The sequence below is a fragment of the Sminthopsis crassicaudata genome, chromosome 4 (genome assembly GCF_048593235.1).
Source record: "Sminthopsis crassicaudata isolate SCR6 chromosome 4, ASM4859323v1, whole genome shotgun sequence".
In the NCBI taxonomy this organism is placed as follows: Eukaryota; Metazoa; Chordata; class Mammalia; order Dasyuromorphia; family Dasyuridae; genus Sminthopsis; species Sminthopsis crassicaudata.
The window spans coordinates 443,941,707-443,957,846 of record NC_133620.1 but is presented as its reverse complement, the minus strand read 5'-3'; the positions used below and the strand labels follow the sequence as shown (position 1 = coordinate 443,957,846).

The following is a 16,140-nucleotide window of genomic DNA, read 5'->3' as shown; positions in this document are numbered from 1 at the left end:
GAGGATCACAGGAGGACTGGATAAATACTAGTAACTAATTGATAAAGTTATCATAAGTGGGAAAAATATTTGCAGCAAAAATTTTTGATGAAAAAGTAATATCCAAGATGTATAAGTAATTGATACAAATAAATAAAAAGAACTACTCTCAGGGAAATAATCAAATGATATTAATTGGCAGATTTCTCTTTTATTTGAGTTTTTGGAATTTATTATATGTATCATATGACAAATATGGCACATTTATTTTTTAATAAAGCTTTTTATTTTCAAAATATATGCATGGATAATTTGACAATATTGACTCTTGCATAGCCTTGTGTTTCAGATTTTCTCTTCCTTCCCTACATGGCAAGCAATTCAATATATGTTAAACATGTTAAAATATATGTTAAATCCAATATGTATAAACATATTTATACAATTCTCTTGCACAAGAGAAATCAGACCAAAAACAGAAAGTAAATGAGTAAGAAAACAAAATGCAAGCCAACAACAACAAAAAGAATGAGAATGTTATGTTGTGATCCACATTCAGTTCCTACAGTCCTCTCTCTGACTGTAGATGGCTCTCTTCATCACAAGATCATTGGAACTGGCATCAATTACCTCATTGTTGGAAAGAGTCACATTCATCACAATTGATTATCATATAATATTGATTTTGCCATGTACAATGATCTCCTGGTTCTGCTCATCTCACTTAGTATCAGTCCATGTAAGTCTCTCCAAGCCTTCATCCTCCTGATCATTTCTTATAGAACAATAATATTCCATAACATTCATATACCATAAATTATTCAGCCATTCTCTAACAGATAGGCATCCATTTAGTCTCCAGTTTCTTGTCATTACAAAAAGGTCTGCCATAAATATTTTTGCACATGTGGATCCCTTTCCTTCCCTTAAAATCTCTTTAGGATATAGGCTCAATAGAAACACTGCTGGATCAAAGGGTATGCACAGTTTGATAACTTTTTGAACATAGTTCCAAATTGCTTTCCAGAATGATTGGATCCATTCACAACCCCACCAGCAATGTATTTGTGTCCCAGGTTTCCCACATCCCTTCCAAGATTCTTCTTAGTCTTTTCCTGCCATAGCCAATCTGACAGAGTTATTTGTCAGGTATCTCAGAGTTTTCTTAATTTGTATTTCTCTGATTAATAGTAATTTAGAGGATTTTATATGATTAGAAATAGTTTTAATTTCTTCATCTGAAAATTATTCCTATCTTTTGACAATTTATCAATTGGAGAATGGCTTGGATTCTTATAAATTTGAGTCAATTCTCTATATATTTTAGAAATGAGACATTTTTTCCAAAATATATAGAAAATATATATTATATATATGCATATATATGTAATATAATTAATTTATAAGAAACCAAGCCATTCTCCAATTCATAAATGGTCAAAGGATATGAACAGACAATTCTCAGATGAGGAAATTGAAACTATTTCTAGCCATATGAAAAAATGTTCCAAATCATAAATCAGATAAATGGAAATTAAGACAACTCTGAGATACAACTTCATAGCTGTCAGATTGGCTAGAATGACAGGGAAAGATAATACACAATGTTGGAGGGGATGTGGGAAAACAGGGACACTGATACATTGTTGGTGGAATTGTGAATACATCCAGCATTCTGGAGAGCAATTTAGAACTATGCTCAAAAAGTTATCAAACTGTGCATACCCTTTGACCCAGCAGTGTTACTACTGGGCTTATATCCCAAAGAGATCTTAAAGAAGGGAAAGGGACCTATGTGCAAGAATGTTTGTGGCAGCCCTCTTTGTAGTGGCCAGAAACTGGAAACTAAGTGGATGCCCATCACTTGGAGAATGGCTGAATAAATTGTGGTATATGAATATTATGGAATATTATTGTTTTGTAAGACATGACCAACAGGATGATTTCAGAAAGGCCTGGAGAGACTTACATGAACTGATGCTGAGTGAAATGAGCAGGACCAAGAGATCATTATATACTTCAACAACAATACTATATGATGATCAATTCAACAATGAGATGAACCAAATCAGTTCCAATAGAGCAGTAATGAACTGAACCAGCTACACCCAGCAAAAGAACTCTGAGAGATGACTATGGACCCTACATACTATTCCCAATCCCTCTATTTTTGTTCGCCTGCATTTTTTATTTCCTTCACAGGCTAATTGTACACTATTTCAAAGTTCGATTCTTTTTGTACAGCAAAACAACTGTTTGGACATGTGTGTGTGTGTGTGTGTGTGTGTGTGTGTGTGTATATATATATATATATATATATATATATATATATATATATATATATATATATATATATATATATATATATATAATTTAATTTATACCTTAACATATTTAACATGTATTGGTCAACCTGCCATCTGGGGGGGGGAGAGGGGAAAAATTGGAATAAAGGATTTGGCAATTGTCAATGCTATAAAGTTACCCATGCATATATCTGGTAGATAAAAACTATACCTAAAAAAAAAGAAGAAGAAGAAATGAGGCCTTTACAGAATCCTTAAATGTAAAAATTATTATTTTTTATTGCTTCCCTTCTGATTTTGTTTGCATTACTTTTGTTTGTACAAAACTTTCTAACTTAATATAATCATTTTTTTTTTTTTTGAGGCTGGGGTTAGGTTAAGTGACTTGCCCAGGGTCACACAGCTAGGACGTGTTAAGTGTCTGAGACCAGATTTGAACTCCCGTCCTCCTGAATTCAAGGCTGGTGCTCTATCCACTGCGCCACCTAGCTACCCCAATATAATCAAAATTATCTATCTGATGTTCAAGTATGAGTTCCAGTTCTTCTTTGGACACAAATTCTTTCCTTGTCCACAGATCTGAAAGGTAAATTATACTATGTTCTTCTAATTTGCTTATGATATCATTTTTTATGCCTAATCATGAACCTATTTAGATCTTATCTTGGTATGTAATGTTACATGGTAGGTTGAGCCCTAATTTCTTCCATATTAGTTTACAATTTCCCCAGCACTTTTTGTCATATAGTGAGTTCTTATTCCAAAAGCTGGGGTCTTTGGGTTTGTCAAACTCTAGATTGCTATAGTTATTGCCTATTTTGTCCTATGTTCCTAAATTATTCCACTGATCGACTAGTCTATTTCATAGGAATTGGCAAATTTCAAAGAAGAAAATACAAACTATTAAAACCATTTTAAAACTACTCCAAATCACTAATAATAGGAGGAATCCAAATTTAAAAAAAAAAAAAAAACTTAGGAGCCATCTTATATCCATGAGATTGGCAAAAATGATGAAAAAAACTATACACACACACACACACACACACACACACACACACACATACACTCATACACACACAAATAAGATGTAAAAACTTTGCTGCTTTGTTATAACAAAGAACTAGGAATAAATGAATGTCTATAATTTGCAGAATGGCTAAAAACTGTAGAATGTAATAAAATATGATTTAACTTAAGAAATTATGAAAGCAATAGATTCAAAGAATCTGGCTACAACTGTTTGAACTGATGAACAATAGGATGAGTAAAAACTACAGAATTATTTACATTATGAGCATAATAATGAAAAAAAAAAACCTTTGGAAAAAACCTCACAGCTTTAACAAATGCAGTGACCAAGGATGACTTTACAAGACTCATGATGGAATCTGCTTCCTTCCTTTTCACAGAAAAAAAATGATGGTGTAGAAATACAGGAAAAAATATCTACTTTCAGATATACTTAATGTGTTAATTTGTTTTGCTTGCCTATACTTAATTGTTAGAAGGGAGAAGGGAGCTGGTAGGTGGTAATTCAGGTTTTTATTAAACAAAAAACAATAAAATATTTGATAAAAAAAAAAAACAAAGTTCAGAAAGAAACACAAATAGGATGGTATTTTAAAACTTCCTTTTTACAATCTTGTTGAATTTAAAATATTAAAGACAAATTATACATTAAAAGTTCACATGTTAATAATTCAGTCTTCTTTCATTCTTCCTTGTATATTGAAATTTTTATGTTTCCTGATAATTTAAAATTCATAATGATAATAAAATTACTAAAACATAGTTACATATATGTAATTCCAGGTTCTGGCACACAGGTGTGTGTGTGTGTGTGTGTGTGTGTGTGTGTGTGTGTGTGTGTGTGTGTGTGTAAATCCTGTACAATGTTTATGATTGCCAATGGGGGAGCCTAGGAATTAAACAAATATGAGGGGAAAAAAAGATGTTTATTTTGTATTTTTTTCTGGAGGCAATATGGGAATTCTTTTGATTAGTGTTTTATTTTCTATGGTTGGAAGTTCTGGGCAGTTCCATTGTATTATTTCTTGAATCATAATATATAGATTTTTTTGTCTTCTTGCGTTCTGAGAGACCTAGATCTTTAGCCTGCCTTTATAATCTTATTTTCAAAATCCATGTGTTTTGCTTAGATTAATGAACACATTTTCTCTTAGTATTATTTTAAATTGTTATTCTCTTCTGTGTATTTGTATTCCCAACCTATTAGTCTATTCTCTTTAGTTTTTCCTCTTCTGACCATTATTTTTACTGTGCAGGTCATAAATTTTGCTCTCATAATTCTAATTTTTTAAACCACTTGGGAAGTGTGTTATGGTTCCATCTTTTCCTCACATTTCATAGATTCTTCAATCTCATCAATTAGCAAATCATTTTCTTTTGTTTTATAGTATTTCTTCACAGATAATTCAACTTATTTATTAGATCTTCTGTTGTTAATGCTTTCTCTCTTGATTTATCTGCTTGTATTTAAGGTCTGAGTTTTCTTTTTTTGAGATCTTTTCCTTCCCTTTCCCCTCTTTTGCTCCCTTTTTACTCACTCTACTCTGATGATGATTTTTGGGGAGGCTGAATCTCAAAGTTTTGAAATACTGAAGTCTCCTCCCACACTGGGAAATTCATGGGTTCACCAGTCTAGGTCTCTGTCCCAGCTGACTTTCCAGTGGAAAGAATTGGCCCCAGTTAAATATTAAGCTCTCCTTCAGGCTTACTCAGTGCCACATATCTCAGCTTCCCAATACACACACACACACACACACACACACACACACACACACACATACTTACAGACATAGACATGTACATTTGGGTTCACTCAAAAGTTGCTTTCTTCTCTTGTCTTGAGCATGTCCAGCCCTCATCATCTTTCTGTAGTTATTCTCTCTACTTATTTCTTTCCACCCAACTGATGTGACTATGAATATGAAAACCCAGAGTATAAGCATTTTATCTCTTTTCCTTCTAGTATCTCATATTGCCCTTTATTTGCTTCTTTTCTAAAAGGGAAAGGCTAAGTGATCCTCAGAAATGAGCCCCAAAAGGAGGAGAATATGGGAAACTAGGGCAAACTTCACCTTCTTTGCAATTTGCCAAGACGACCAGCCCCATTTATCTACAAATCAGCCTGAGGAATCACAGCTTCATGTTATCCTGTACAGCCATTTAAACACAGAGTTTGGCAATATAACCTTCAGCTGCATTAGCAAATTGAAGAGTGTTATTTGGACAGATTTCCATTCTAGAACTAGCACCTCCTCTGTGCTTACATCCAGCTCCTTTAGGAATTTTCATTTCAACGTGACAAACTTAAATGACCCTTCACTCCCACAAGACTAGTCACACCTCTGATACAGCTATTTCCTCAATGAAATGGTTGCCCAGCTCTATTAACACCAGAGGTCACATGGCCTAATGACTAGGGTCTCAGAAGAATGCAGATGAGTCACTATGATGGACTAAATTTGATGTTATGTAATTTATGTTTTGGCAACAGTACTTGCCCAATGGTAAATTTTCCTTCCTTACTTCTACATTGAATGCTGGTGATCAAAGAACAATAATCTGCCTTTAAAAAGCTTTCATTAATGCTAGGAACACCAAATATATTAACTGTTGCAAATTTGCTTATAATTTAGTATAATTCCTCTTATCTCTGCAATGTATTATAAATACTAGTAATTACAAACTGATATTACTTACTTTGAAATAAACATTTTATCATATTGTTTCTACTTTCTTTGCTTTATGGATTAAAAAAAATGTACTGATTCAATTAATATAGCTTGGCCCTTCAAGATATTCTTAAATTTCATGCTTTCTTAATAATACTTCAATGTACCCAAGTGCCCATATAAAGTCATGGGTGCCCATGACTTTATATGGGCACTCACACCCACATCCATCCACAAATCCCCTTTAGTACAGGTAAATATTCAACATTAGGAAGATTTTTCTCTAGATCTTCTCACAGTTTGAGATTACCAGGGCAAAACTCAGGTTATAGATTCTCTAAAGTATCAGCCCATCTTCTTTCCTCATGATATATTTTCTGGGTAATATGCTTATGCTCACAAAGAATAGAACACAATAACTTCCAATGAAATGAAAGTGACTATTACACTGAGGGTAATGAAAAAGTACATTGTGGGGATGGCCCATCTTTACCAGAAACCAATGGGATATTCCAAAGAACAGTACATCTGCATCCTGATTTAAATTTTATCCTTATTTAAATTTTTGCCACATGCATCTACCAATCACAATCAATTCTAATATTAATTGCAATTTTGAATAGTAAAAATTCAAATCACTTCAGGAGATTCATCATTCACATAAATTGAGACCTGTAATGTTCTCTTTTGGGATTTCTTGGGGTTTCTGGGAGCAACCTTCATTTCAGTTCAGAGTAATCACCACACAAACAGCCAGGTGTTAAAATCCAAATCCTTTATTATCTCCTTGTCTAGGGCCCGGGCCAGCTTTCTTGAGGTATTCCTGAATGTGTTTTGGTTTCTGTGGGGGAGGCAGGCATTCTCATTCTGGCTGAGTTTGTCTGAGCTTATATGTTCTCTCATCATAGGTGTGAATCTTGTAGTACATGTACTGAACTACTATTGTCTTTATCAATTCCACTCACTTAACACCTTATAAGAATCCTTTGTTTCAAGTTCAGAGTTCTGGCCTATAACAGAGACCTACCTCTAAAAGATATCAGCAAGGAATTATATGGCACAGTAAGAAAAAGAGATGGCCAGTCATTTAGCAAAGGCAAGGAATGACACTGAAAATGGTCCTGAAACACCTCTGGATATCAAGAAAATCTAGAACATTGGATGGACAGTTTATGGCAATAATAGAAGCATTTTTGGAGACTAGAGTAGAAAAGAATGGGCAGGCACAATAGGGATGCACAATTTGCATCACTGGAGAGAATTTACAAATCAGTGCTATAGATATATGAGAGTTTTTGTATTTGTTTATGTCACTTTTTGATAATAAATATTGTTAGTAAGATACTGTTACCCCATTTCATATACCATAAACTTTTCCAATGCCTTATGGAGTATAATCAATAAGTGATTTTACCTCCAATTTCTTCTATATGTATCTTGTCAATACATAGATTTTTAAAAGTTTTGATTCTTTATTGAGAGATATTTTTTCAGACTCTGTAAATTGGATATTTCCAAAAAAAACCAAAATGAAAATACTGTCAGAAAAGCTTTTTTAGAAAACACAAATCAGATTAAAGATTAACAGAACCCAGGCCACATACAAGGAACCTGCCAATTTTGACTATTTGAAAACATTTAGATTTTTAAGAATTTATTTTTCAAATTGATTTCTCCCCCACTTCTCAAAAAACATACAAAATGACAGCAGCTTGTTCTGTGATCTATTGTTCAGTCTGTAGTACCATGAAGAAATTTCCACTTGTTAAGTGAATAGGTAATGCAAGAACTAATTAGCTTCAGAGTATCCAGTTTTTCTGGTCTAAGAAAGAGCATCAACCATGACCATCTTCTGAACAGCATTTTTCTTGATATAATGAGGTTATAATACATAACAGCTTCTTCCACCTTTGAATGGAGTGATTCTAGAGACTCTAGCATGTACAACAGTTCTGAAGTTTCAGTCTCTAGCAATTTAATACTTCCCCATTAAATCATTGTGCATGATTTGAATCAATGGAAACACTCTTCCAGTATCTATTTGTATTGCTGTGGAGAAACTACAGCCAGCATGGAGGTTTTTAGGAGTTTCTGACATGGAACATGTATATGGAATGCTGGCTGAGATGTTGGCAAAGTCTGGACAAAGACTTTGGATGACTGCATATTTGTTTTTTTTTATTATATATATTTTTATAATATTATCCCTTGTATTCATTTTTCCAAATTATCCCCCCCTCCCTCTACTCCCTCCCCCCGATGACAGGCAATCCCATACATTTTACATGTGTTACAATATAATCTAGATACAATACATGTGTGCAAATACCATTTTCTTGTTGCACAATAAGCATTAGATACCGAAGGTACATGTAACCTGGGCAGACAGATATTAGTGCTAACAATTTACATTCACTTCCCATTGTTTCTTCTCTGGGTGTAGCTACCTCTGTCCATCATTGATCAACTGGAAGTGAGTTGGCTCTTCTTTATGTTGAAGATTTCCACTTCCATCAGAATATATCCTCATACAGTGTTGTTGTTGAAGTGTACAGTGATCTTCTGGTTCTGCTCATTTCACTCAGCATCAGTTGATGTAAGTCTCTCCAAGCCTCTCTGTATTCCTCCTGCTGGTCATTTCTTACAGAGCGATAATATTCCATAACCTTCATATACCATAATTTACCCAACCATTCTCCAACTGATGGACATCCATTCATCTTCCAGTTTCTAGCCACAACAAAAAGAGCTGCCACAAACATTTTAGCACACACAGTTCCCTTTCCGCTCTTTAGTATTTCTTTGGGATATAATCCCAATAACAGCAATGCTGGGTCAAAGGGTATGCACAGTTTGACAAGTTTTTGGGCATAGTTCCAAATTGCTCTCCAGAATGGCTAGATTCTTTCACAACTTCACCAGCAATGTATTAGTGTCCCAGTTTCCCCACATCCCCTCCAACATTCATCCTTATTTGTTCCTGTCATCTTAGCCAATCTGACAGGTGTGTAGTGGTATCTCAGAGTTGTCTTAATTTGCATTTCTCTGATCAGTAATGATTTGGAACACTCTTTCATATGAGTGGAAATAGTTTCAATTTCATCATCTAAGAATTGTCTGTTCATATCCCTTGACCATTTATCAATTGGAGAATGGTTTGGTTTCCTATAAATCAGGGTCAGTTCTCTATATATTTTGGAAATGAGACCTTTGTCAGAACCTTTCCTTTTAAAAATATTTTCCCAATTTGTTACTTCCCTTCTAATCTTGTTTGCATTAGTATTGTTTGTACAGAAACTTTTTAGTTTGATGTAATCAAAATCTTCTATTTTGTGATCAATAATGATCTCTAGTTCTCCTCTGGTCATAAATTCCTTCCTCCTCCACAAGTCTGAGAGGTAGACTATCCTCTGTTCCTCTAATCTATTTATTATCTCACTCTTTATGCCTAAATCATGGACCCATTTTGATCTTATCTTGGTATATGGTGTTAAGTGTGGATCCATATCTAATTTCTGCCATATTAATTTCCAGTTTTCCCAACAGTTTTTTCCAAATAATGAATTTTTATCCCTAATGTTGGTATCTTTGGGTTTGTCAAAGATTAGATTGCTATAGATGTACCCTTTTTTGTCCTTTGTATCTAATCTGTTCCACTGATCTACCAGTCTATTTCTTAGCCAATACCAAATGGTTTTGGTGACTTCTGCTATATAATATAGCTTTAGATCAGGTACACTTAGACCACCTTCCTCTGAGTTTTTTTTTTTCATTAGTCCCCTTGCAATTCTCGACCTTTTATTCTTCCATATGAATTTTGTTGTTATTTTTTCTAGGTCATTAAAATAGTTTCTTGGGAGTCTGATTGGTATAGCACTAAATAAATAGATTAGTTTGGGCAGTATTGTCATCTTTATTATATTCGCTTGGCCTATCCAAGAGCACTGAATGTCTTTCCAATTATTTAAATCTGACTCTATTTTTGTGGCAAGTGTTTTGTAATTTTTCTCATATAATTCCTGACTTTTCTTTGGTAGATGGATTCCCAAATACTTTATACTCTCAACATTTGTTTGGAATGGAATTTCTCTTTGTATCTCTTGCTGTTGCATTTTGTTGGTGATATATAAAAATGCTGAGGATTTATGTGGATTTATTTTGTATCCTGCCACTTTGCTGAAATTGTGAATTATTTCTAATAGCTTTTTAGCAGTCTTTGGGGTTCTCTAAGTATACCATCATGTCATCTGCAAAGAGTGATAGTTTGATTTCCTCATTTCCTACTCTAATTCCTTGAATCTCTTTCTCGGCTCTTATTGCCGAGGCTAGCGTTTCTAGTACTACGTTGAATAGTAATGGTGATAGTGGGCAACCTTGTTTCACTCCTGATCTTACTGGGAAAGGTTGCAGTTTATTTCTATTGCATATTATGCTTACTAACGGTCTTAAATATATGCTCCTGATTATTCTAAGGAATAGTCCATTTATTCCTATACTCTCAAGAGTTTTTAGTAGGAATGGATTGTTGGATTTTGTCAAATGCTTTTTCTGCATCTATTGAGATGATCATGTGGTTCTTATTAATTTGATTATTAATATGGTCAATTATATTAATAGTTTTCCTAATATTAAACCAGCCCTGCATTCCTGGAATAAATCCTACTTGATCATAGTGTATTATCCTGGAGATGATTTTCTGAAGTCTTTTTGCTAATATCTTATTTAAGATTTTAGCATCAATATTCATTAAGGAAATTGGTCTATAATTTTCTTTCTCAGTTTTCGATCGACCTGGTTTAGGTATCAGTACCATGTCTGTGTCATAAAAGGAGTTTGGTAGGACTCCTTCATCCCCTATTTTTTCAAATAATTTATATAACATTGGGGCTAATTGTTCTTTAAATGTTTGGTAGAATTCACATGTGAATCCATCTGGTCCTGAGGATTTTTTCCTGGGAAGTTGATTAATAGCTTGTTCTATTTCTTTTTCTGAAATGGGACTATTTAAGCAATTTATCTTCTCCTCTGTTAAACTAGGGAGCCTATATTTTTGGAGAAAGTCATCCATTTCACTTAAGTTATCAAATTTATTGGCATAAAGTTGGGCAAAATAACTCCTTATTATTTCTCTAATTTCCTCTTCATTGGTGGAAAGATCCCCCTTTTTATTTGTAAGACTAACAATTTGATTTTCCTCTTTCTTTTTTCTGATCATATTTACCAAAGGTTTATCTATTTTATTGGCTTTTTCATAAAACCAACTCTTGGTTTTATTTATTAATTCAATAGTTTTTTTACTTTCAATATTATTGATTTCTCCTTTTAATTTTTGTATTTCAAGTTTAATTTTTGGCTGGGGGTTTTTAATTTGGTCTTTTTCTAGCTTTTTAAGTTGCAGGCCCAATTCGTTAATTTTCTCTTTCTCTATTTTCTTCAAATAAACCTCTAAAGATATAAAATTTCCCCTTATTACTGCTTTAGCTGCATCCCACAGATTTTGGTATGATGGGATGACTGCATATTTGTGAGGAGGAATATTGTGCAGGCTACAAAGGATCTAGGAGATAAATTTTGCATAGCAGTTAGCACTCCCACTTGCTGATGTGTAGTAGAGAAATTATAAGAAGCCTGGCTGGAATCACATGTGAAGAGTGGTCCAGATTGGAGAATGGTCTTTGGCATTTCTTGAAGCTTTGAGATCTTTGAAGTTGTTGTCATGATAGATTAGGTTTCATTTGGGCTATTTAATTGAAAGCATAAGAAGGTCTATTCTGAGTCTTGGGCACTGCTGGCATGAAATACTCCCCAGAGTTGGTTGAAACTGATTAATGATCAGGGAGGGTTCTCATTCCTTCAATATGCTGAATACATTGGGCTTTTATTTCTTCCTTCATTTAGGCAAGAACAAGACACAGGGCTTTGGAGGCCACAATGCAATCATTCATTTCTGTCACTAGTTTGGTAGCCTCAGTAGGCCATGAAAAGTAGACAAAGCCAAACTTTTTACTTCACCCATCTTTGAGCATTACCTTGGTAGAGATAATTGATATAAATTCCTTCCTTAATTTTTCATCACCAATGGTATCACCCAGTTTCTTACCATAGAGATCCACCCCCTGGTAGTAACTAAACTCTCCTGTTTAACTGCTCAAATTTCTATTTTAATTAAATCTAACATTTAACTTTTTTGTGCCCAGATGCAAATACTATTTTTCCATTGGTGTCTTTTCCATTCATTTCTGCAACTGTATTATTGGCATCCTCATTTTTCTCAAAGCTCACAAAGTCTGAGGATTTTTCTACTAGAGTCAGTCAAGACTTTTTGTAACATGCACTCCTGGCAGTTACTATTACCAGTCTGTCCTAGGCCCAACAGAGTATCTTTGACCACTGACCTTTGCACTGTCAACTCTATCTGGCTCGCCTCCTCTGAGGCCTTCAAAGGTCTCTGGCCACGATTTCTTGAATCCATAGTTTAATAATCGGTAGCGCACTCAAGAACAGCCATGTGTAATCTTAAAAGCCTTTATTATATCTACTCACATAATTCCCTGACTTGTTAGCTCCCTAGTGAACACCTGGTCTAAAGACCCACGTGTTCACTACGAAACTCCTTACCTCTCTTGGCTATCCATCAGCTTGGCTTGTCTACCTCAATCTAGGGAGCCAGGTTAAAGAGAGAGACTTGCTGTCTGCAGTGGGCTTATAAAGGGCCTGTGAGGTCACACACACAGCCAACTATCAAGAGATTCATCACCCATTACGAAGCTATCTCAATATGGCCAGGATCCCACCCACAGAGAAGTCCTATATCCACAAATATTACTTCTGGGCCACTCAATCTCCTGTTGCTCTGTGGCCGTCCATTCAAAGGACCCTTACAATTCCCTTCTCTTGTTTTGTGGGAACCACATCCTTACAACTTTTGCACTCAAATTTTTATCATATTTTCTGAAAAGTTCCTTTAATCTTTCATCATCCATATCAACACACAGGTTTTTTTTTTTAATTAACATTGGTTGAATTCCTTTGCTTTGGCTTTGAATTCCACTTCTGGTTCTTCCTTTGACTTAAATCTACAAACAAACACTTTGAGCATGTCATCCATCTGCTCTACCTAGGTTTAAAAGTGCCCAAATACATAGCCTTTAGGACCATTCTCATCATATGTCATCTTGCTGAGGAAGATGTCCTCAAATGCATAAGTTTCTTAATGCCATGTTGCTATGGATTTATCCAGGTTTTTCATGAAAACATTCCAAACTCTTGATTTCCTTAATGAGAAATCCCAAGAAAATTGGTTTGCCTTTAATTTCATCAAAGTTCATGGTATCTGGGGCATGTTCAGTATCTGCTGACTCCAGAAAGTTTATGTAGAAAAAGTGCCTGGTAATCATGTCCTTGAAGGCTCCATTGGAGAGCATGGATCTGAGAGGTCTAAATTTCTCATATAACATGGCTTTAGTGAAATTTGAGTCCAAGTCACCCAAATACAAGGAAGCCATTGGTGTAACTGCTGACAGTAGTATACATCTCTCTACCTCTCAACATCCCAAACCCTTCCAGAAGCAAGTCTTTCTGGGTGTGGACTGACAAAAGACAAACATAATGGGGCTCAATGCAAGGTCAGGTGGATGGAGCACACCAAGATCTCCTCTCTAAGAACCAGAGGTATCAATCCAAGCCCCCAGTCTGGTTGTAGCAGAGATAGCATAATCTCCCAAAACCCATTCTTCTACTTTCAGATGGAGCACTTTTTAAGATCTTTTGGGGAGTGCGGGGTTTAGGGAGGGGAGGGAGACCCCCAAAATGAGGAGCAGAGAGATAGAGCTACATAATTGTTTGAATAAACAAATAAGCTATATACATAATAAATAGGAAATACCAAGAGAGAATCAATAACTCTTCCTGTACAAGGTGAAATTTTTAGCTGCTCTTTGAAGAAAATCTTGAAGGATGTGGAGATGAAGAAGTAAAGAAAGACTTTCAGGCATGAAGGACAGGAATTGGAGTGTCTGGTTGGTGGAATAGAAAGAAGACCAGTTTTGCTGGATTGAAGATTAAAGAGTAGAGGAAAAAAGTATAAGGACACTGGAAAAAATAATCATATAGAAGGCAGCACTCCAACTGAATCTTTAAAGAAGGTCACCCACTGCTTCCTAAGACATCACCAGGTATCTTGACTTGTTTTGCAACTAGCATTAAATGACTCTGGACAACAGAGTAAAGCTGACTAACGACTTTGTGCACAAGTGAAGACATTACCCTCATGATAGCATCCTTCCTCTTCAAGAACAAAGAACCAAGAACAGCAAAAATAAAGGAGCTAAGAATTTTAAGACACAAATTGCAGGGGGCATTTCAGGCATCACAAGGCAGGGAGAAGGAAACTAAGGCAGACAGAGGTTAAGTGACTTGCTTAGTTTCACACAGCTAACAAATAACTGAGTGCAGATCAGAAGACTAAGATCTTTCTCACTCTAGGCCGACTGCTGGACACCCTCCTCACTCCATGTTCCCTAATCCCATCGCCTTACTTACAATAAAAAGGGAAGATCCCTTTTTAAAAAAATCTATTTAAATCTGGACCCCCAGTGGCTCTGTGACATACTCCACTACTCCTCTGAGTCACTACTTACCATTCTGCCTTGCAGGACAGTGGAGATGATGGAGGACATGAACTATTCTCTCCCCAACTAAATAAACCCTACTGTTCAGTGCTTGGATTAATAAGTCATTCTTAGCCATGACATTAGAATTGATGAGTATTTGTGAATAGTCACAAACTTGAGGGAAGCAAAGAAATACTGAGGAGGGGAAAGGGACCTGTATGTGCCAAAATGTTTGTGGCAGCTCTTTTCGTAGTGGCTAGAAACTGGAAGATGAATGGATGTCCTTTGATTGGAGAATGGTTGGGTAAATTATGGTATATGAAGGTTATGGAATATTATTGCTCTGTAAGAAATGACCAACAGGATGAATACAGAGAGGCTTGGAGAGACTTACATCAACTGATGCTGAGTGAGGTGAACAGAACCAGAAGATAGCTGTACACTTCAATGCTGTATGAAGATGTATTCTGATGGAAGTGGATATCTTCAACATAAAAAAGATCCAACTCACTTCCAGCTGATCAATGATGGACAGAAACAACTACACCCAGAGAAGGAACACTGGGAAGTGAATGTAAATTGTTAGCACTACTGTCTATCTACCCAGGTTACTTACACCTTCAGAATCTAATACTTAATGTGCAACAAGAAAATGGAATTTACACACATATATTGTATCTAGGTTATATTGTAACACATGTAAAATGTATGGGATTGCCTGTCATCTAGGGGAAGGAGTAGAGGGAGGGAGGGGATAATTTGGAAAAATGAATACAAGGGATAATGTTATAAAAAAATTACTCATGCATATATACTGTCAAAAAATTTATATTAAAAAAAAAAACTTGAGGGAAGGAGAGGGAAATGAGTTCTCCTTTTCCTCTCTAAAGATACTCACTTCTCCCCATATAAAGAAAAAAAGTCAAGTAAAGAGTCCCAAGATTTTGGGAGACACTATGACAGGAGTGTCATTTTATGCCTTAATCACCACTGTATTTTTACAATATATCATGTCATAATGGCAGACTCCTTAATCTGGCTTTGCCTTAGCTAGCCAGCATTACTTACTTTAAGTGCCTAGCATAAATTTCCACTCCAGTCAAATCTTCTTTTTCAAAAGTACACACACTCAGCATTATATTTATGCTCCCTTCTTGAAGTTCCTCCCACTTGAATTGCCTTTCCTTCTCTCCACAAAATTCTTCAAAATTTGATTCCTGCCTCCCTTGGAAAGCCTTTTCTAATGATTCTTCTCTGTCTCTCTCTGTCTCTCTCTGTCTCTCTCTGTCTCTCTCTGTCTCTCTGTCTCTCTCTCTCTCTCTCTCTCTCTCTCTCTCTCTCTCTCTCTCTCTGTATGTGTGCGTGTGTGTGTAATATGTTTCTGCTTCTCTCTCTCTCTGTGTTTCTGTCTGTCTCTCTATGTATCTCTGTGTGTGTATCTCTCTCATACACACACACACATATACAAACACACACAACTCTCCACCATAATTTAGTTCTTAAATACTAGCTCTCTTTGTTCATTATATTTTCACAGGGGCA

The 16,140-nt window shown here is 35.4% G+C and overlaps 2 pseudogenes; both read right to left on the bottom strand.

The window, feature by feature from the left end:
- Positions 1-11,700: 11,700 nt before the first annotated feature.
- On the bottom strand, positions 11,701-12,747 carry LOC141540948 (polyadenylate-binding protein 4 pseudogene; annotated as a pseudogene).
- Positions 12,748-12,864: 117 nt separating this feature from the next.
- Positions 12,865-14,664, bottom strand: LOC141540945 (polyadenylate-binding protein 4 pseudogene; annotated as a pseudogene).
- Between the last annotated feature and the right edge of the window lie 1,476 nt (positions 14,665-16,140).